This window comes from Phalacrocorax carbo, chromosome 4 (assembly GCF_963921805.1).
Source record: "Phalacrocorax carbo chromosome 4, bPhaCar2.1, whole genome shotgun sequence".
Taxonomy (NCBI): domain Eukaryota; kingdom Metazoa; phylum Chordata; class Aves; order Suliformes; family Phalacrocoracidae; genus Phalacrocorax; species Phalacrocorax carbo.
Genome location: NC_087516.1, coordinates 41,740,242 through 41,761,022, shown reverse-complemented (window position 1 = coordinate 41,761,022; position 20,781 = coordinate 41,740,242). Strand labels below are relative to the sequence as shown.

Sequence of the window (20,781 nt, the reverse complement as noted above, 5' to 3'; positions counted from 1 at the left end):
AAGTAGCACAACAATTGTTTTGCAGGCTAACAATTTCCTAGTAGTAAACAACTTACAGGGAAGTCTGTAAATTGGTTTTATGAAGTGTCTGACAAGTAAAAATGCTTCTTATACTGAGAGAGCAGCTATTGATTCTATGTTTGCTCAATATGGTGATACTGTAGCATTTTTTGGTAATGAAGATCATACTGACTATTGTTGAATCACTTTTAAATGTGTTAATCTTTTAGAAAGCCTACCTACTTCCCAGTTATTAGAAAAAGAATTAATGCCAGTAAACAGGGAATATTGTATATTGCTCTTTCTTGCCTGCCCCTAACCTGGGCCCTGCTGCTGCATGGAAGTATTTTGGGAGTAAATATTACCTGTAATGTTAATTCCTATAACACTATAAAAATCTACTGAATCTTCATTTCCAGTTATATAAACCTATCTAACTTTTCAGTGGAATAGTTTTCAGCTGGAAGAAGTGGTTCAAATAGCATGGAAATACTTAATGTAAGTGTCTGGTTTGACTTGTAAGAAGCTGGACTGTTGTACCATTAGGAAGATTTACTTATCTTGTTTTTGGTGGTGTTAAAATAAAGATTAGAAATACATTTTTGAATGTTTGCCAGGTTTGAACTTGAGCATATTTGGTGGCATATTTGGTACTGTATGTTTTGAGAAGAGCAAACATGCAAGAAAAATGTGCTGGCGTCTCTATTTCAGTAACATTGAATTTCAAGCCACATTAATCATTTTGGTGCATCTGAAGTGGGTTTAATTTTTGTATTTTTGATCTTCTAAGCTGAATTTAACTGAGGCTATATCATGGGTTTTTGTGCCTTTTTTTCTTTTTTGTGAAGTGGCCACACATAATACAGTTGGGTTATTTTATGTTGAAAAAATGCTGACTGATATCTATCCCCCCAGTTCATAAAATAATTTTTTTAAAAAAGTAATTGAATAGATGCCATGTTTACTATTATTAGACCTTCATCCTTTAGTTGCTTTTTCCTAGACTGATGAAAGCAGTAAAGCAGTGTGAAAACCATTGAGGACAGATTATGTCAAAAATTAACTATAAGTGTCTTCAGTTGTTGTCAAAACTGATAGAATCATTGCAAGCAGAGTTTATTGCCATGTTGAAGCAGTATAATGATTAGTGATAAATCTGTATGCCTTTTTCCCATTGTATAATTTCTCCATGAAGCTTCATATGTCAAAAAGCTGACAAATGGCTATTACTTTCTTTTGTGAAATCAGTTATATACTATTTAAGTGATATTGTGTATGCTATACTTCTTCCACAACTTTGAATTATAGAGCTTTCTGGTAGGAACCTAAATATCATTTATAGACGGCTGAAAATGAGAATGGCATATTTCAATAGAACTACTGCTTTAAAAGTAGTGATTAAATGACAAATGTTTTTCCTCCAGGGTGTTCTACTAATCAAACTTTTCCTTCTTACAAAAGTCTCAAGAAGTTGTTATAAAAAGCAAGTCCTTGTTAGAAATAGAGCAGAAGAGAAACAGTATGAACTTGAAAGCAGCGTAAAAGATGGATAAAAGTGCTGGAGATCTTTTGTTTTAACTGATGTAAATACAAATACTGAAATGCACGTAAAGAACTTTTGATAACAGATGATGAAAATGTTTCACTGTGCAGCCAGATACCCAGCTGTCCGCTGGTTTGTCTGTGGAATTGTGTGGCTCCATTTTATTCATATTCAATTCTTTTGGCTTTTGTGATTAAAACTGAAAACTTTAGATAGTTCATACATAATATTCACCATAAATCATGACATTTAGATGTTATAAAAGTAAAAGGACAGCTGCACCTTTTTAAATATCAATATAATGTAGACTAGAGACTTGGTATTAAGAGGAAGGTAAGCAAACATTATGAAATTTGGAAGTGCAATATTGGGCTATGGACAAATTCAATATAAAAAAACTACATTACTCTAAAAAGTCATCTGTGACAGTTAGAAGGAAATGTAGATTTAAATATAGGTACCCAAGTTGCAAAATATCTTTATTCATATAATTTGTGGAGAGTTTATATACTTTAAAATTATGAAGGAATGGGAGGGAGAAAACTGAATTACTGGAACTCTTTGTTTCAACAAAAGTAATATTTTTGATTTACATTGTAAATGCAAATGGCCAAGTGGTGGTGTACTGGCAAGATGAAAGGGAACTGAATCTAGAGATTACAGGTGTTTTACCACATAGAAATACATGGTCACTTAACAAGCTCTATAAAAGAGAGGCAAGTATTAGACTTCTACTTAGTTTGCCTTAGAAAGCTATTGGTAAGGGAACTGGCTATGCTGTGTGCTGGCAGACAAGTTTAGGAATGCTTTTACTCTTCCCAACTGATTTAGCAGACAGTTCTTCAACCGAGACTTCTACAGTACTTGGACCTAGAACAGAGTTATTCCATGGATTTCTCACAAAAGTTTAATGACATATATGAATATGTCATACTAAGGCATGCAGAATATTTCTGATTTCATGCTGGGTTTTGGGTTGCAGTTCCAATACCTGATTCATGCAAGCTATGTATTCCAAGCTGTGTATAAAGACCTATCAGTTTCAGTGTCATCTACCGTAGAAAATGAACACATTTACGCTGGAGGTACCAACATACTTCTGTGTCAGGTCTCTCTGCCATGGCTTTGCATGCACCTCTGGTGTTGTGAGCCTGGTTTCTGGGAAAATGAGCCTTGTGGGAAGTGCCGTTTTTTCTTGGAGGGTTATTTTTGTGTGAGGGGGTTTTGAAATGGGGGGTGGGGAAGAGGTGATTTGCAGATTTATTTTTGGGGATGGGGTGTTTCTTGTTGTCATAGTTTGCTCTGAAGTTATGGTCTGTGGCAAACAGATCACTGAAATCTTGGCAAGAAGTAGAACATGGGCAACCATTTTGGAGGAAAGGACAAAATGAAAAAGGAAGCAAGTTTTCATTGGTACCATTGTGGAACATCTTGCATTTACAGAGGAATACTAAAAATTGTAACTAGTCTTTTAAAACTTTGGGGCAAGATAGGATAGCATAATGAATTAGTTAAACAATTCATGTAGGTTGCCAACACATGATAGTTTGCACATCAACCTTTATTCCTTTTGTATTTTAATGACTTCAGTAGCATAGTCAGGCCTGTGACCTGTTACTATCACAGTATGTGCCTCACATGTAAAATTGACTTACCAAGCATTTTTACTTCACCCCATAGTTCTCTAACTTATATAGCATCTATTATAAGAAAATAAAAGCAATGCTACAGCCAACAATGAATTTATTAGCAGTAACAATTACCAGACAGTTTTTTAATTGGCAAAAAAATTAATCAGATTTGCCAAGGAAAATAAAATTTAAAAACTTAGCAGCCAACAGGTTCTTGCAAGGCAGGACTAGTTTCTGTCACTGGCAATGAACTGGTGTTTTGGTGGAAAATGACAAACTGGGAAATTTTCATTCATGTTGATGAGCCAGTCCCTTCTCATTTTGCCACCTATTATATTCTCTTATTTCTGCCCTCTTGCTTAGCTCTGTTTTCTGTACCACCGCTCATTTGATTTTCAGAGTATCATGCTGTCCCACAGCGGTGATTCTTGTGATATCAGGTACCATATGCTTTGCACTAGACCTCTGTTCTGTGAATAGCCCAGATTAATAACATGTAGGTCAGTCTGCAAAACCAACCTGTGGCTCCTTGGTCAGGGCTTAATTTAGTTGGTCAGTGAAATATAATGGCAGTGATGTGCTTTTGTGTGTGAACTTGGAGGAAGATCTGATCTATGGCTCAATTACCCTAATAGTCCGCCGAACCCTTTTTGGCCATATAGAAGTTGTCTTATTTTATTTAATTTTTATTTTTTAAACTTTTTATTTAAATTTAATTTTTTGGCCTGTAGGTCTGTAAATTATATTGGTGATATACAATAACAGTAGGGTAAGGGAGGTTGTGCTGAAAGCAAAGCAGCTCTATGAGAGTATCAGATTGCGCAAATTCCCACACAAGAAATGTGCTATTTGTTGCATGAAGATGAAATTCCCTGTATTTTACTTGCAGACAGCTAGTTCATGTAACATGTCACTTGTGATTCCAATTTATGGATGCTTGGCTTCAGATCATGGCTGGATATAACTTTTCTGATGAAATGAAAGTGAAGGTTATATTGTATGAATGCCTATCTTGTCATAGGAAACCTCTGCTATAGACTGCAATTCTCTCATATGGTGAAAACTCATTTCTCCAAGAATTGCCATTGTTGTCAAAATATCCAACATTTAAAAAACAAAATCAGAAGAGGATGTTGTAATATTGTGAGAGTCAACCTCTATCAAAGAAAATGCTTTTAAGTCTGTCCCTTTCTTTAAGTTTAGGAGCCTATTTTTCAAGGTGGTATATAGTTGCTCAATGACTTTTCTTTTAAGCTGAGCTCTTAAGAACTATACAAGTGATTTGCTTTTCATAAATATCAATAATTCTCGACCTTTACATATCAGAGACTATACTTCTGAGCTCCGGTGTCTACCCATCTCTAAAAACTAAACACTCTTCTCCTCAAAGAAGCATATACTTGTGGTGGTTGGGGCACCAAACAGAACACTTCTAACAATGTCCATGCTGAACACATCCCAAGTAGTACACGGACACAGCTCATTAGCACTCTTCGCTGAGACAGAGTAGGACAAGGAATGGGACGTTATTAATTGTTAATGGGAAGGTGTCTGGGATTGCGTCCTGGTGCTGTGTATGGCCAAACTAGCCAGGAAAATGTGTTGTGATGTGCCTTCCCTTTGAATAGAAAGGGTATAACTAAAAAGCATTTGATAAGAACAGAAGTCACAACCTGGACAAGACATTCTGAAAGTGGGACAGGAGCCCCAGCTGCCATCAGTGGTATGTGCGGGGGCAGCAGTGGTTGTGAATGGAGGGGCTGAGGACTATGATTGCTCTTGATGGCAAGTTAACAGCTGCCTGTCTATGGCCTCTCAGAAAGCTGAGAAACAAGCTTTTATAAATACAGAAAAATAACCCTGTGTTAAGTAATTTTATGGCAATATTTTGTGACAAATCACTGGGTTTATTTGATGGTGAGGGTTTTTGTTTTGGCTGTTTTGTTGAGGTTCTCCATGCTGTGATGATATGGGACATTGAGCATACTGAGCATTATTTATGTGATTAGAATAATGCTTTGTGGCAGAATGTAAAAAAAAAAAAAAAATAGTGGGAGGAGAAAGGTGGAAACAGGAGTATCCCTGCTTCTACAAAAATGGGTTTCCAGGTGAAGTTACAAGTGCCCAAGTGCTGCTGAGTAAGGTTAACGAGCTGGGTAGAAATGCCATGCTTATGAGACTAGACTGCTTTTGGAACTGATGCTATCTTAACCGTCTCACTGGCATTATGTTGTGCAGCATAAATATTTGTCATAGGAGAGCTCTGCTGATGCAACTTTCTATCTACAGAAAGATGTCCCATGGCTAGAAGCTTATACAATAGGAAAAACTTCAGAAATCACCAGCTGTGCAGCAGGATAGACTGAACAATTGTTGAGAGTTAAAAAGGAATGGGATAAAGGTGGACAGAAATCTGTTGCCTTGACTGACTACTAAACTGGAATAATTCAGTTGAAAAATTCAAGCTAATTCTGTTTTAGCTTTGCAGTTGAAAACAATTTGTTAGTGCTGTTGTATGTGTACATCAATATTTACACCAGTGCACTTAAGTCAAGCTGACTTTAATATAAAACAGTCCTCTGGAAGACACTAGTAATTTGGTACAGACTAGAGAGATCCACTTGATCCAGTTTAGAATGAAAAGAAAACTAAGCGGTGAGCATTGAACTTGAAGCACACCCTAATAAAAGGCATGACGAGCTGCATTATCTTTTTCATCACTATATTTTGTGTATCACGTTGGCAAGTACTTTGAGAGACAATGTTATTTCTATACTAGCACCTAAACCCAAGTGTAGTGTTACAACTCTATTAACTTTATTAACAACTTTAGTAACAACTTTATTAACTCTATTGTTAATAAAGAGAAATGTCAGGTAATAAGAGAACAAATTCTAATAAAAGTCCTTGGATAAAGCTTGGTACTTGATTTGGTTCTGAAGTACTTGAAACGGTCATTTCTTGTTTTACTAAGGACAAACTGTGAGTGTCTGTGTGGAACTGTAATGAAAACAGTGATTAAAAAAGCATATGCTTTTGCAATCCCCCCTGCCTGCCACCTGTTAACCCAACATACAGCTGTGCCAGAGAAGTTTCTGGTGAAAAGCATTTTTATATCAGTAGGAATCGGCTCACTGAAGTGAGTTTCCAATCAGTTGAAAACGCTAGGCCATATGTTGCCATCTTTTAAAGTAACTGGAGACTGGGGGAACCTGGAAGTGGCTTGCAAGGAACAATCTTGTTTGCAATGTAAAATGGGCCTTCTGTGAAGGATTAAGCATACAGACTCATCTTGCCACAGACGAGCACTCTGTGTTTACCATTACCATTCTTGTCTCCTTGAAATATCTGTGCTTGTGGTACACTGCGGGCAGAAGGGAGACTGCTGAGAACAAGAGGAAGTACTGCATTTGCTAGACCAGCCCAGTATTTGTTTCTTAACCTGGGAGGAGTTAATGAGCTGTTAGTAATAAGGCTGCTCAGTGACCCTATCAATTACAGTATGATTCTTGCAGTAGACAGGGTAACTAGAAAGAGGACTTGCAAGTGAATTGGGGTAATCCAAAAGTCATCTCAGATGTAGATGCTGATACCTTAGGTATTTGAAAGCTGTAAACTTGAGAGAGCTGACATTGCTATCTTGAAAACTCTTGTCAGGTTAAGTGTGCGCTCATTAACCACAGTGTTGGCAGGTATTTGTGATACTAGACCTAACTTACATAGGCATTATGTGTAAGAAAGTAAGTATGAATCCACATACCTATTCATCTATAAGCCTAATAGTTATACCTGAAATGCATAATCTTAACCAGCTGGGAAAACTATTGCTGCACTTAGGTAGTTATACAAAGGTAAGAATAGATGTTTTCTGCTCCCTAAAGAATTTGTGGTGGCTTCGTTGCACTTAATGCAACATCCTGGAACCCAGCGTGATCCCAGTAACTTCAGCTTCATATCAGTGATAAAGTAAGCAAAGCTTTACAGGAACAGATTTTAATATAGCAAAATTTTGAAGTAATGTTAACCTTAACATTAGCATATTACTACTTCATGTACACTACATCAGAAAAATTGACACTGGCCCTATATAGGGTTAAAAGTTGTCTTTTTATCCAAAGTTGCTAAAACAATCCATCACTCTATATAAAAGATTTTTTTTAAAAAAGCCAAATAGAAAATGAAACTAATTAAATTTCAAAATGTCTATATTGACTACAGATCTAACCAAACACAGGATTTACATTTTCATACTTGGGGTATCAAGCTATAAAATGCCTCTTTCATTTCCTCTGTAATACACAGATGTTATCTGAATTTTATTAAACTTGGACTTGCTTCTGGTCAAAATAAAGTACTGTCAGAGTAACAAGTACAATTTAAAAAATATCCATGCATGAGTTGGAAAAAAACCTTATTTGAATCCATAATACCAAGTTTTTTCTGTTCCTCACTGTCCATTCTCAATTTTGATTATTTAATATTTTTATTTTTGTTATGGGGGTTTTATTCTGAGATTAGAGTACAGACTTTTGCCTTCAGCTCCTTGATGTACCTTGCAGTAGCAGTTTCATTACTGAAGGTATTCTGACTTGACAGAATGGCTTTACCGATGGGAAAAGAAAGGTTGCCCTGAGGTTGAGAAGAGTTCAGCTCAGAAGAATAATGGTCATCTTGGAGGCATCTGCAGCCCATCTCAAAATGCTTTTCATTTGCTAGAGCGAAAGAATACTGTCATGTTATGAGAAAGGGAGAGGTGAGAAGAATTTCAGATAATTGAAATTGTACACTTCACCTAGACGGTATTGAATGGGAATGTGGCTGCTGTGGCAGACAGTTCGGAGTATCCCCACATCCCAGTGCTGCCTGCATTCAGGCAACTCAAATACAACTCAGCTGTGAAAATGAAAACTCCAGTCATGCAATATTAATATAAAAAAAAAACTTTTACTTTTCACATATTTCCTTGAATTGGTTGTTATAGGTAAGCAATTTCATTTCTGAGTACTTGTGGAGTCAGAATACGAAGCTTGTGTTTCCACAGGCTCTGCGTTGGTCAACCTTTCTTGGCTTGTTCACCCTATGAAATGCTTGTTGGGTGTGCATCATGCTGATGGCTGTGGGCTGCATCTCTTTCTCATGTGAATGTGCAAAGAATTTTGAAAGTAGCAACAAGGTGGTAGCAATGGGCAGCCTGTACTTAGCAAGGTTGTGTTCTCTGTGTGTCATCTTTAAAATGTTCATGCTATATACTTGTATGGAGTGTTATTCATGAGATCTAAAGTAGATACTGAAATAAATCAGTAGATGCACTCTGAGTAATCTTGAACTACTAGAAGCATGTTTATTCATGTAGGAAATTCAATGCATTCTAGTTTTGTGGAGTTTTTTTGTATATTACACATCTCAGCTTTTATTTGCATTTCTTTAAGGTTAAATTGAATTATGGCTGAAATTAAATTATTTTAAACTTCTTCATGTGGAATACTCAAATTTGATCTCATAAATAGGAAAGAAAATTTATAAACTTGAGTACACATTGGTTTCTACATTGGCTTTTCTCTCAAACATCAGCTGTTTACTTTCCACTTGAAAAAGCATTATTACATTGCAGTGATACATTAAACAACTTGACAAGAAACTTGAACAATTACTTCACGGTTACCTTCTTCAGCTATCGTAATTAATGAACTATGGAAAAGATGCACATTAGTAGCTGAAAAATTGGAAAAGTTAGTCCTTTACACATTTCCCTATACTCCTTCCTCTCTTTTAGCATTATAAGTTTCAAGAATATTCTTTTTTTAATTATTTTTTAAAATGTCAAAATTCGTGCTATGAATTAGGTGATCTTGGGAATTTCATTGGCATTTAGCAATCCTTAGCTAGTACTCCAAATGCATTACTTCCGCAACCTCAATGAGTAGTGTAATGGAGATGTTAATTAACTTTTACGCCTTTGGATATGTCTCCTGAATAAAGTATTCAGCATGAAAACATGTAGTCAGATGATATGGGGTAGCAGTTGTAGTCTGTTGCTTTGGACCTCTTGCAAGCAGTTCTTCTAAACAGATCAAATTTTCTTTTCTGGTTCATTCTTTGGTATTAGGTGTCAGGAGTACAGGCCTGAGATCTTATGTAGTACTATTTTTCATGAGCTAATCAACTAGGTTTTGCCCTACTGTCAACATCAAGGGTTCTTGCCAAACATTAGTTGTTAGTTATTTAGAAGCTTTCTTTTAATTTAGAATTGATTTATTCATTACCTTTTTCATACCTGACTGTTGTTTCCACGTTATCCTTACTTTAAATAACTCTTTGTCTTCCCCTTGTGCACAGAAAGGGCTAGCAGTGCTCAGTTTTCAAAGTTAAATGCAGTTTAATAAGCCGTGACAAGCTTTTGAAGTAACATTCTAGTAGTCTTTCCAAAGATGGTGGTTTGTTACAGTCAGCATTGGCTTAATTGCGACATTAGAGTTCACCTAAGCAAACTTCAAAAATATCTTTCCCCTTTCCTAAATGCAGACTTTCAAGTAGGCTTATAATCACCAAGAAAAATAGTAACATCTTTAAAAGAACAGGCGACAGCATTGTGTATCCCAGGATTTACATTTTATGCATATTAAAGAAAATAATTTCAGAAAACCTTGTATATTATTTTACCATATTATAAATGTTTACTGGTTTGTTTTGTCCTCTCCCCCTGCCCTGTTTCTAAATCATGGGCAAGCCTGAGATCTTATAACGTTATTCCAAATATATTACTAGTAGTATAAGTGAGCTGTTGTTTTCCTGTTCATTTGCTGGTACCAGATTTGACTTACAGGTAAGAAATAAAGATGGGTAGTATAAGGAAAACGATAAGATAACCAAAGCAGGAAATTATGATCATCACTTGTAAGAGACTTTTAACCAGAGACTTAACCAGACTTCTGGTGGTAAAACACTGTGTATTGGCGTGTAAAGGCCTTGCAGTCACATACTGGGGGTAGATAGTAGCTTCTAGTAATTTATCAGGGAGATGGAGAAGAGAATGTTGATGTGGTTGCTAACTACATGCATTTTTTTCCAAACTAAATACTGGTGTCTCTTCTAGACTGCTGCTTATGTGTAGGATTCCTAGTGAGTGTTTAATTTTCAAATCTTAACACAACCTAGAGAAAGAAAAATCCTGTAATGAGTTTAGCAAATGAATGCCTTCAAAGCTTTATATGTGAGGAACAAAGATTTGTCCTGTCCTATTAATTTAGTAACCCTGACAAAATCAGAAATGCTCAAAGAGCTCTAATAGCTATTCTGACCTTGCTTCAGACATAGAGTAAAACAGAAAATAATTTCAGTTTCCCTTAAAGCTCTGGTATATTCTATTTCTGTCAAAACAAACAAATAAAAAAAGGCTACAGAATACTTTCTATGAGTATTAAAAGAGCTGCAATTCATTTGTATTCATTTAATCTCGATGCTTTTCTGTTGAGATAACACAGTACATAATTTGACAGCATTTGTTTCTGATGATTCTTTCCTGGCTAATGGCAAGCAGTTCCGCCATCATCTGTATTTATTTAATTTATTTATCCTGCATAAATGAAGGCTTTGTTGCCAAAAGCATCTATTTTGTTTAGTGTTGTATGTGTTTATGCAGATTTTTATTTTGTGCAGTCAAAAATCAAAAGTGTACTTATGCTTGTTATTCATTGCTCTGTGCATCTTGGATGTCTCACAGGAGGCATTAATGATGTATGGAATTGTCCAGTTACAAATCTTCTTCTACAAAAATGCAATTATAATTTTGACTAGCTTGAAAAGGAATATTTTGTTGCTCTCAGAAATCACTATCAAGACATTTCGGTCACCTTTGGGGGCTTTTCTGTGTATGCTTTGACCCAAATAGAGCTCATGCATCTTTCAGGCAGATGGGCAATTTTATGAAGTTTATAAATGGCTGAATGCTTTAATGGATCTGTCATGCACAGTTTGTTCTTTAAATGTTGCTGATTTGTGAACAAAACATTAATAACTTGTATCTAGTAATTATAAAGAATTTATTTTAATAGGAATGGGTCAAATCAGGCTTTCTAATTTAGAATAAGTTCCACATACAGTGGGAGATTTTGATGAAGAAGATTGCCTGAAGCAAGATGATTTTGAGCATTCCTCTCTGCCTTCCCAAGTTACAGATATAAAGTATTTTTACCTGGGATAGTGACTTTTTTTTCCCTTTTTATCCTGTTACATGCATATGCAGTGTGAGAGTACATGCTCCAGCTTGTTCAGCTTCACAGGGCTGCTACATAATTCCCCTGAGACACAGAGACCACACAGAGGCAAACAAATTTGTTGATTTCATTTACAGTCAGTGACTTAGCAACCTTTGTTCACCTGCTCTAGGAACCCCAATATTTGCCCTCCCCATGCACAAATTCAAGAAATAAGCATCAGTACAAATGTTTCAAACCTGGAATGAAGCTACTAATGAAGATAAAATGCATGCATCTGTTAAAAAAAAAAAAAAAAAGAAGTGGAAATGTTTATGAAAAGCTAATATATAATGTAAAGTTTGTTTGAAGGTAGTATCGCCAGTCTATTGGTATTATGTTGTTCCATAATATAACACTGGCTGGAAATGTGACCAGATCACCCAGGCTTGAGAGAGGCCAGACTACTGCAGTGTCCCAGCAAACCAGAGTGCACTGCATAATATGGAAAATTCTAACCATTTAGAACAGGTAATTGTTAGGGGTTTTGCTTTTATAAGATGGAGAGAACACTTCTAGTTACACCTGTAAAACATACTGCAAATATGTGGAATTCTGCATCCCTGAATGCCACGCAGTCTCTGCTGATTTCAGTTTTGGAAGCTTGAGTGTTGCTGTTGTCTCTGACAAAGCTGAAACTATATATGTCTTCCATTTTAAAAGCCACATCATATATCATCCTTCAGATTGGAAGATTGGTATTGATGGAGAAGGCGAGTTAAAGGAGAGTTAATAAGGCATAAGGCTCCTAACTTCCACTGGTGTATACATGTAGCAGTTGTTTCTGCTGCAGCTCCACGGAGTAGCTGTGAGGAACTTCCCTTTGCCTTTTGCAGCATTTTCTGTCTTTGTGGTACAGTATATCTAGTCAAAAAGGAAAGACACGTTTAAGACAATTTTGTAGATATTCTAACTTCACAAAGGTTATTTTTTAAAATATATTATGCAGTTCTAATAGAAAGTGATCGTGCTTTAAAACACATTTCAAGTACAATTGACTAATTTAGATGAGGATTGAAAAAAATTGCTCAAGGATCTTAATCCCACAGTCTGTTCCATAAAGTAGGTCCAGGTGTGTAGAAAGAAAGACATACTACATGTAAACAAAAGTTGTGATGTTGAAGTCAGTATCCTTTAGCACTCCCAAATAATTCAGAACTGATGTTAGTCTTGTTCTTCTTTGAGTAGTTTACATGTTGCAATTTTTAACTGAAGAAAGCAATGGTAGATCACGCTAACAAATGGAAAAATGAAAATAATCTGAACTTGCATTTGAGTCTAAAACTATTGCTGTCCTTGAATGTATTTGAAGCATTGAAATGTGCTACAAGACAAATTTGAATATGTACATCTAGTCAGTGTTATTAACAGGACCTTAAAAAATCTCTTTTGATGTATTTCCTATGTGTTTTTTCTTTGGAAGACAGTTAAACATGATTTTAAGCAGTGAGTGACAACCTGGATGCCAGCCGTGAACGTAAGGGCATGAAACATCAAATTGGCAGTGCCAAGTATGCTGGAGCCCTTTTCTTTTTAATGTGTACTCCTGTAGTACAGGTGATTAAACTTTGAAGGTATCTGATTATTACTTTTAAACTGAATGGATTATTTCTGTAGGGTCCTGTAAGTGTTGCTAGTTGAGGTAATTTTAACTTAATTTAGAGCTTCAACAAGAATTGTGGGGTAATTTCTTCTTCCTCTTTCTCTTTTTTGTTTGAGTTTTTTGAAGTGTTATCCATTTCAATTTTGTTTCCTTCTTAGAGTGGGCAGCTTATGCTGTACCTGACAAATGTTATATATTCTGAAATGCTATGACTTGATTATGAAAGACAGTAAAATAACAGTTGTTTTTAATATTATTTTTATAACTAGTTTCTTTTATTTCAGTGGGATAGAATTTGGGAACCTTTTAAAGAGGTGTGAAATTCTGTAAACTGTATGCAAATATTATGTAGTAAACTATTCTAGCCCACGTATTGGTCACAGTGTCAAGTCTTAATTTTTGATATGGACCATCATGTGGATTCCACTGTCCTGTAGGGGTTTTTGTTTGGCCTCTTTGAGTACTTCCAGAACTCATGTAAAGCCCAGTAGAATGGATGGGCATGTCCTAGCATAAAACAATTATGTTGACTGAAAAAGATCTGTGGTGAAATGGCTTGTATCTCTTGTAGGATGTTTAACTAAACTGGCACATACTGGGTTGAATTTTAACAACCTGCTTTAGGTCAGAAAAAATCAAACCCAGCATGCCCAAGAACTATTACCAACCCCCAGCCCTGCCCCCTCACCCCCCAGAAAAAACCTAAACAAAAAAAACCACTCAAAACCCCCAAAAAACCCAAACCACCCCAGGACTGTATGCTGTAATATGAAGTCTTTATAAAAATGTAGCATAGTCATTTTGTTTTCAGTCTGTTTTGCAATCAGTTTTCCTTTAGGCAGATGATGTTTTATTTCAGCTGCCTATTAACTAGGCCCACAGGGTAGAGTCACCTATTCCAATGTATTGGCTGCCTCACACTCTCTCTGGGATGTGAAAATCATAACTCACGTGGCACTCCTGCATTACACAAGCAGCAGAGTGAGATGTGAGGCGAGTCAGGGGCACAGTGGTCTAACTGCATGCTAGCCTGTATGAAATAACTTCTAACTCAAAGGTGCCAGTCTAACCTCTCTCACTATTACAAGTCATATTGCAGGTGCATACGTGGTTTTTTGGTAATGCATCCTTGAAGAGTGTTTCTGTAAAGCCTCTTAAATGTGTATGCCTTCCTGTCATAAAAAGGTAAATATGGATCAGGTAGCTGAACCCTGCCAACAAGTTACATCCCTGCATGCATACAACAGATAAGTAGTGGAGGAGAAACAGAAAAATTCTGTTTCCTGTCTTCACTATCCACCTTTAGGCTGAGTTCTTTAGCATCATGGGAAACAGATTTTCTCAGTTCTTTTATATTTTTGTCCAAAAAAGAGTGTCCCTGTAGCTGAAACCACTTCAGGGGAATGGGCTACAAAATCCCAGGGAACCTGAATGATTCCAGGTTTCAGTAGTTGAGGACAAAGAATAGGGATGGTGGTGAAGTCATCCTTGGGAAAATGCATATCGAAGATCTTGATCAGTACAATCTGGAGATGAGCTAAGGAACAAGAATGAGAATCTGGTTTGCAGGAAATGCAGAGGGAGATCATGGCAAAAAGGGGTGACTGACACAAAAACTTAAGTCAGACCAAAAACATAGTTCTGATACAATTATTTTAAACTTTGAGATTAATTTGCTTTTGTAGTTTTACCTTTCTGCATAAGGTTGCATTTTAAGATTAATCAGCAGTATTTCTCTTAATTTCTCAGAGTATTAATCAGGTATCAATCAGATGTCTAAAAGCCAGTTCCCATTTGCTGTAAAGGCAAAAGCAGATTTTCTGATGATATTTATATACAAATACAATATATGACTGCAATTCTTCCTGTCTGCTTTAGCTAGCTGGACGGAGCTCTGGAATGATAAGGGTACACTAATGTTTCTGGCTAGTATGTGATATATAAATTTCATTGATACAATATGTCTCTTTAACATATTTGTGAGAATTATTTAAGTATTAGACACAAATATAAATGGGGCAGTAAATTTATTATTCCCAATCACAGATATATTAAAAAAAAAAAAAAAAAGAAAAAAAAAAAAAACCAAACCAACCAAATCCAGTTCTATGAGCAATTTTGGTTGTTTGACAGTAACACGCTCATTTCCTTGGCTGTTTTTTTTCAAAGCCATGTTGTGAAAAATATTATATAATGCTTTCTAAATCATTCAACAAGTATCTGGCTGTAAAAGATTCTTACTGAATGTTCAAATGCAACTTTATGGATTGCTCCCAAATATATATTTATTATTTTAACTCTGCTTTTAGCAGTATTACACAGGAAAACCAGATTTATGGAAATTGTTCTTAAATTCAATTACTCTTTCACTGGTTTGCCAATGTATAAAATAAGATATTTGGTATGTATATTGGTTTTTTGATTATTTTTTTTTTTTAAAGAATAAGTTGCTTTAAAATTACCAAAATGAGCATGCTGCTTCTATGGCATACCAATTCTGCCCTTTAAATTAGTTACAGAAATGCACTGTGTGAAGAAACACATTAAGGCTTTTATGAGCAACACACTTGCTTTTACCCGCCTTCATAAGAAGTATTACTGAGAAGTGCTGAAATAGGTGGTTTGTGTTTTCTTTCATATTTAAATAGAACTAAGTTGCTTCAGATCTGAGGTCAATATCTCTGACCAAGAGTTAACAGCTGCCTCCCTGTTTCTCATGAAAGTGATGGTTGGCTGGGTGGCACCCAGACCTGGCCAAGCACAGCGAATGCAGAGGGAAATGAATTAACGTGACTGATGACAGCCTGCAAATCTGATTTTCCTTCTTTGCGCAAGACTGAGAAAGTGCAGGGGCTAATTAAAATACTTACATTAAGCCATGAGAAATCAAAGAGATGCAAAATGGCTCATTTCTGGGTCTCTGGTGAAGCAGCTCTGGGATGATATAAAATGTCATTCTTCACTGTTTTTCTGCGTGGCTTTAGGGGACTAGTAGTTGTCAAGGAGAATTGAAGTAGAGTGATGTGTTAAGGTAAAAAGTCAGTGATGTAATCTTTGTCCCAGAAGGCATGTTGTTCCTCAGTATATCACCTGTTTTACAAGGAAAGGCTTAGAGTAGATTGATTATGTATGAGGAAGAGTAAGCTAGAAGAATTAGCCAAGAGAGTGTAGTGTTCATCTAGACAGTTTCCTTTTAAAATGGAACAAAAAAAGAATTTATGCAAGTGATGATACTGAAAAGCAAATAACCTTAGGGTGAAACAGAAGAGAGAAATTTATTGTGTGGAAACAAGAAGAAATAAGTTGTCTTTGTATTCACTGCAACAGGAACATTTGTTTCCAACTATACATGGATCTATCTAACGCTTGTCCCTCCTGTGTTGGGCAACTTTGTGGGGCACTCTATTGGATATGAAGGCACCTAGACAGTAGAATTTCAAAAAGCATTGAGATGGTATTGTTGCTTTCATGTTGTGTATCTTCCTATTGACAGTTACCATTTTAATTCTACCTTCATAATTCATATGAATTACATCCTGTGGATATACAAAGTTGTCAAATGCAGCATTGTGATTTTTGCTCTATGTTCTTTGACTTTTCAGTGCTAGGTGACTGTCTTCTGAAATTGATTTCGTGTGGGGGGTGGGGTGTGTGGGAACAAAAACAAACCGAACAACCAAAATGAAAAACTTTGTATTTAAAGAAAAGATTAGGGAATAGTACACCTTATAATGTCATCAATATAAGAATCAATTTCTTCCTATTTACATCAGTGGGACTTCAGGTATATAAAGCTGTCTAATTCTGTGCTGAAAGCTGGTGAGTGATGGGTGCTTTTGATAAATTGTGTTTCCTCTGTGATCAGTACAGCTAAGCATTATGAGTTTTGTTGCTTTTGGGTATATAAAAAAATTTGTGTGTCAGTAGAAACTTCATACTCAAGACTTGATCAAAAATTATAGTACAAGACAAATATAATTTCTAGAAAACATATTCAGAATTTTCCTTGGACATTTCAAGTTACCCCTTTTCAGTTGACTAATCTGGTATAAGAAACTTAATTGGAGGATGTCTTACGTTTTTTTTTCCCTTAATCCTATTTTCTGCTTTTTAAATTGTCTTTAACATCTGTCTTGAAATTCTTTTCTTGATATTGGACATCTGTGAGCATACTTAACTCTGAAGCCTTTCTTGTCCACCTGGTATTTTGATATTGTGCAGTAAACTTTCTTTGCCAGTCTCATAATCTAATTTTATTTTTGTCTTTTTCCAATCACTTTTCAACAGGGAAACCAACATGATCTTATCTAATTGAGCAGAATGAACTTACTCTCCTTAAAATTCATGTGGTTTTGTGTAACAGTCCTATACCAGGGAAAACATCTCATTCACTACTTTGCCCAGAAGTACTTCTAGCCAGCTGGAATGCAAACCCAGCAGATAAGATTATGCATTTGAGAAGCTTCGTGCTGAATGGGTATCGCTGCTCTTGGTATCCAGTGATATTCTACAGGCACAGAACAACTTACGTTAACATCTTATTGTTAACATAATATGAGCAGGGAAAAAGAGACTTGCTGTGGGAACCTTATCAGGTGTGCCTCAAGATTTAAGTATATTTAGGCTTGTTTTGCATTTTAAACTCTACACGGTTCCCTAACACTCTGATCGGATCTCTTGCCTTGCGTAGCAATTGGAAACACAGGGTTTGTGGTGCCTCAGAGAATATGTTAATGTCTCCAATGTTTCAACAGTAAGACAAATGTTTGTTGGCTGTGGGATGCAATGAAAACAAGATATGTGTAAAGCGTGGTGTACTCTAGTGGTGCAACACAAGCAAAGAATAATAAGGAAAGCTTAAATTGTTCTTGCACAATCTGTGGAGAAGGTTAGGGTCTTACCTTTATGCCTATGTTTTATTACTGTCAAATGCCCACCATCTTGGGAATGTGGCTTGATATCCATACTTGAACGAGTATGGAATTCTCTGTTCCTTTTGTTATAATGGCTGCTGCAGTTTTATCTTCTGTTTTAACCTCAGTTCTGTAGAAGTTACAAACCTTAAGAAAATTGTTTAGGGTGGGCATGCCTCAGGTAGGTCGCTGCAGGAACTAAGGCAGGGCATACATTTTTCTTAAGCCTGCATTCAGAAGAATGAGACATCTAGGGATTATATTTTCCCCACAGTTTATAATACCTTGAGTGTTGCTACATTGCTGTTACAGCAACTTATAAAAGTATCATGTATTGGAAAAAGTTAACAGTATAAATGTTTTTATACTAATAAAACTACCCACACTGAAGTGATACAATCTTCTAAACGGGTTTCATTAATTGTTTAATGCAGGATAAACACTGAGGTGAATCGTGTTAGGCTTGTTGACCTTACACTGAAGAGGAAGGTCTGCAGCTATGTAGAGCAAGTTGCTTCCATAATTTGGCTGACCTTATCGGCGTCCTGTTAATGATTTGCAATTTCAGATTATGTCTAGCCTCAGCATAAGAGTCAGGTTTGAAAAGAATTTGATAAATCATTATACAGTAGATTGACTAAAAGGTTAAAATGGTAAAGTTATTTTGGTCATAGAACTGTAATTGAGTACTGAAATTGGTTTTAATAGAATAAATTATTCAACTAGCAGTTTAATTTTTCAATAAAGTAAATGTAACAAAAGAGTGACACTTCAGGCTATTAGTGAAAACACCAATACAGGAGCATAGCATAAATTATGTTATAAAGTAAGTAAATAAATGAGGACTTTCACTTGGTGCACTTGATCCTTAAAACCAATTATCACTGTCTCGGTGCTTCCACACTCATTATAGAAATCTGTTTAACTCAGCTTGTTTTGTTTTGGGTTGGGTTTTTTTCTGAGAAGTTGTACATTGCAGCTAGAATTTAAATAGGGATGGTGGAGGTGGACAGGAAGGTGTTATGTGTGATAGGAAGAAGGGGATCAGTTACTCTGCTCCCCTTTTTCCTAATGCCTCAGCAAGGGCTTTACCACAGGCGCTGCTCACTTCTCCCCCTCCTTGCCAGCCCTTGCCTGCCCTTGCCTGATTTTCTTTCTTGATGTTGAAAGACAGCTTGGTCTGGGACTGTCTTGTGATGTGATGGACTCCAGCGGTTTTTAGTAACAGACACAAATTGCTCCCAGAGTGACAATAAATTATTTGGGTGTTTTCAGTGTTCCTAATTGCTGCTTTACAGCCTTTCTGCAGGGTTGTCAGGTGTGATTTAAGCTGACTGTAGGTCATGACTGAAGTGAGAAAAGACAGTGAAAAAGTAAAAGACAAAAGGCATAAGAAATTCTTGACATTATCAGTGCTCAACTTTCCTCTCAGATGATTATGGTTACTTAAAACATTAACTTTTAAATACATACTTTCATAGCAGTTAATTATATTTAGTGTATGCTGTTGTATAAAGTATTCTGTAATTTGTAATGTATTACTATTTTAAACACCGAACAAGAACCTATGCTTGTATTTCTTATCCATCCAGCATCTACCAGACTTGTAGGCTGCAGATAAAGTCTAATTTCTGCATTAAATGTGGTCACATGTCTGGAGTATACTGCTAGACAGACGATCATGAGCAATCCGTTTGCCTTGTGAGGTGACTGTTGATTTGAGCTCTTCAGACACTGGAGTCTTTTGCTGTTAACTTTCAAGAAAGGAAGTGAAAATAGGTTATGTTGTCTGCGCAGTTTCCAAAGCTGTGTACTTTTATCCAAGGATTCCCTCATTTTGTGTTGTTTTGGTTTAGGCTTTTTGTGGGGGTGGGGTGGTTGTTTTTGTTTGCTTGTTTTTTGTTTTTGTTTTCAATTAGAAATGTAATGATGTTACAATGTTACTTGTGAAAATGAAACGGTAGGGGCTTCTGACCTGGCCAAGTTACATAGGAGAAGAAAGTAGACTTGAATAAAATACAGGTTTTATTCCTTTCCACTCCTATCTGTTTCTTAACACTTTTGCAATGATGCTACAAACTAAGGGACAGTCTTCAACATGTATGTGTTTGCATAGATGTGACAGCTAAGCAGGGAATGTGGAAGAAAGTAGAGTAGATAATCTTCTCAGGGGTCTGAATTCAGCACGTATATGGGCACAGTTGTCTTGGCTGCCTTCTGACTTAGCTAAGCCTAGTTGCTCTTACCTGTCAGAAGTGATCATTATCCTAGGCATTAACTCAAATTTGTTTTTTAATGTTTCTTAAGAAATTATCCACAGTATCTGTATTCACTTTATACTTTTGGAGACATTTTAAGCTCTAGGTAGTTCCTAACTGCTCATTAATAGCAGCAGCAAAATTCTTTCAATAATGGCAGAAATTATGACACAAGGGGAAACTTTTTTTTAGAAACATACTGTTAAGCTATCCTTGAGACTACATTTTTAATACTCCTCCAAAAAGCTTTTAGATGCACACAAATGTCTTGGAAGTTAACAGATGTGAGTACTGCAAGAGTCAGGTAAAATAAGAAATAAATGCCAATGACCCCTTTACAGCTGAGCTGCTTCGGTTATTGTTTTATCCTGTTGTATGATCCTGCAGTCAGCTACAGACTCTCTGAAGCAAGAACTGTTTCTGGGGGATGTGTGTCTGTGTTTATCTAGCATGGTCCTGATCTCAATCAATGCGTGTAGGAATTACTACAAAGCACATGAAAAATAAAAAGTAATAGGTTGCTTCACAAACAATTAATACTAATTGTGTCTTTTAAAGGTAACTAGTAGTGATGACCATTA

The 20,781-nt window shown here is 36.2% G+C and overlaps 1 protein-coding gene across 2 annotated transcripts in view; it reads left to right on the top strand.

Annotated features, from left to right (window-relative positions):
• Positions 1–20,781, top strand: part of GALNTL6 (polypeptide N-acetylgalactosaminyltransferase like 6) — a 497,632-nt gene that overhangs the window by 224,171 nt on the left and 252,680 nt on the right. The gene's annotated exons all lie outside the window — the stretch shown is intronic.